Source organism: Schistocerca piceifrons, unplaced genomic scaffold (assembly GCF_021461385.2).
Source record: "Schistocerca piceifrons isolate TAMUIC-IGC-003096 unplaced genomic scaffold, iqSchPice1.1 HiC_scaffold_960, whole genome shotgun sequence".
Lineage (NCBI taxonomy): Eukaryota > Metazoa > Arthropoda > Insecta > Orthoptera > Acrididae > Schistocerca > Schistocerca piceifrons.
In genome coordinates, this window is record NW_025729235.1 from 15,001 (window position 1) to 17,500 (window position 2,500).

The window sequence follows — 2,500 nt, forward strand, 5'->3', positions numbered from 1 at the left end:
TAATAAAAGCGTCCCTTCCATCTCTGGTCGGGACTCTGTTTGCATGTATTAGCTCTAGAATTACCACAGTTATCCAAGTAACGTGGGTACGATCTAAGGAACCATAACTGATTTAATGAGCCATTCGCGGTTTCACCTTAATGCGGCTTGTACTGAGACATGCATGGCTTAATCTTTGAGACAAGCATATGACTACTGGCAGGATCAACCAGGGAGCTGCGTCAACTAGAGCTGAGCAGCCGGCCGCCCGGGAGTGTGTCCCGGGGGCCCGCGCGAACACGCAAGCGTCCGCTCAATCATTCTGCAAACAGGAGGAGGCTGAGCTCCCCTGCACAATACACCTCGAAACCCTCTCAGGTCCCGGCGGCGCGCAGCGCCGTCCCAAGTACTTGGTCGGGTTCGAGAGAGGCGCAATCGCCCGGAGTTAGGCGAGTAGACGCTTTCGGTGCGACCACCCGTGCTCCCAACTGAGCTTGCCGCTGCCGACAGAGGCCCGGGAGCGTGCTGTCGTGGCATTGCCGGCGGGAGACAACACGCGCCACCTACGGTGACCGGCAGCTCCAACGCCAGCGCCACAGAAGGACAAAAGCCCCACTTGGGTGCCGAAGCGAACTCTCCCAGCACAGCGCACGCGCCAACACATCCGCACAGCTGCGATACAAACCACCAGCGAGAACCGCTGGGGCGACCGAGCAGCAGACGGCGTCGCGGCGCCGAGCGCCGGGCGGCGGCGCATCCTCAACGCACACAGTCCTCAATCGGACCAGCACACTGAAGATGTCCACCGCGCTTCGCACCGGGCCCGCGAGGACCTACTTTGGCCGCACGGCGCCGCGCGCAGGGTGCGCCGGCGCGCAGCTGCGACGCCTGCCGCGTCCGTCGGCCGGCGCGCCTGCCACTGGCCGCCCCCACCAGCCGGCTGTAGCGCGTGCGCCCACGCACCGCGCGGCCAGCACGCCGGGAGGCGCCCCCTCACCGGCCGGGGACGGTCCCACCCAGCCACCGCCGCGTATCGCTTCACACCCAGATGCCGTTCAGTTTCGTCGGCATGGTGGGTATCGCTGGAACAACCGGTTCGTACCTCAACCTATCGTCGCCATCACCGATTCACCCCTAGCGAGAACAACCGCACCACAACAGGTTACCATTTGTTCATTTGCGTAACTTCACCAGAAAACGCAGGCGTCCATCGCCATTTGCAACTTCAACGATTATTGCATGCCTGTGTCAGGTGTCACGCCACACTACGTCTGCCCACATACACGCAACAAAATGTGCACGCCTAGACAATACGTGGAAGGTGGCCCCCGTACGTATGCGATGTCCATTGCTCGAACGACTGTCAACCGGCCTCTGTAGCATGTCGCAGATATGGAACGTGGTGCACCATGCCATCACGGTGTGTGAGGAGAGACGACTAGGTCCGAATACATCAACAGACAGCTCATGCTGATCGCCATCCACGGCGTCCGTTCCTCCCACACGTCTCTATGGCGTACCACACTGCAATCCAGCTCTCATAGGGAGACGACACGTAGCTGCGTGCACAATATTTGCACTGTATGGTCCGCCGTTTTTGGGCGCAGTCGTTGTACGGTCACACATGTGCCACGATGTATCATTCGGTACATAAGGACGAATGTGCAGTACAGATTGTGGTTTACGCGTACGACATTAGCGGACGGTTGACACAGGCCGCACCACAACGTAGCCTGAGTACGTCGCATGCGAAGGGCATTGAACATGCAAACTTCTCACCAACCAGCTTGCGAAGGCAGGGGGGCAAGGTGGGGACGTGGGGAGGGGCGGCATGTACGTCCTGCTGCCATCCACATTACAGTGTACAGCAGGAGCATGTGGAAAGTCAGCAAGACTTGCAAGGTGTTTAACATGAAGCGATACACAGGGGAGCGGGCAGTGCGAGTAGCGAACTATATTGCGAGGGTTGCGGGTGGGCAACACTACACTAATTGAACGAGTCGTATAACAATTACAGAGCAGGTTTAGGCGACAACATGGGTTACGTTAGGGGACAACGTGGGTTACGTTAGGGGACAACGTGGGTTACTTTAGGGGACAACGTGGGTTAGGTTAAGGCACAACGTGGGTTAGGTTAAGGCACAACGTGGGTTAGGTTAAGGCACAACGTGGGTTAGGTTAAGGCACAACGTGGGTTAGGTTAAGGCACAACGTGGGTTAGGTTAAGGCACAACGTGGGTTAGGTTAAGGCACAACGTGGGTTAGGTTAAGGCACAACATGGGTTAGGTTAAGGCACAACATGGGTTAGGTTAAGGCACAACGTGGGTTAGGTTAAGGCACAACGTGGGTTAGGTTAAGGCACAACGTGGGTTAGGTTAAGGCACAACGTGGGTTAGGTTAAGGCACAACTTGGGTTAGGTTAAGGCACAACATGGGTTAGGTTAAGGCACAACATGGGTTAGGTTAAGGCACAACATGGGTTAGGTTAAGGCACAACATGGGTTAGGTTAAGGCACAACA

General features: G+C 57.1%; 1 non-coding gene across 1 annotated transcript in view; it reads right to left on the bottom strand.

Moving 5' to 3' along the window:
• Positions 1-215, bottom strand: part of LOC124773975 — a 1,909-nt gene extending 1,694 nt beyond the window's left edge. The window contains exon 1 of the ribosomal RNA XR_007014976.1: positions 1-215. This exon is cut by the window's left edge and continues 1,694 nt beyond it. This is a non-coding gene — a ribosomal RNA (small subunit ribosomal RNA).
• Positions 216-2,500: the final 2,285 nt, after the last annotated feature.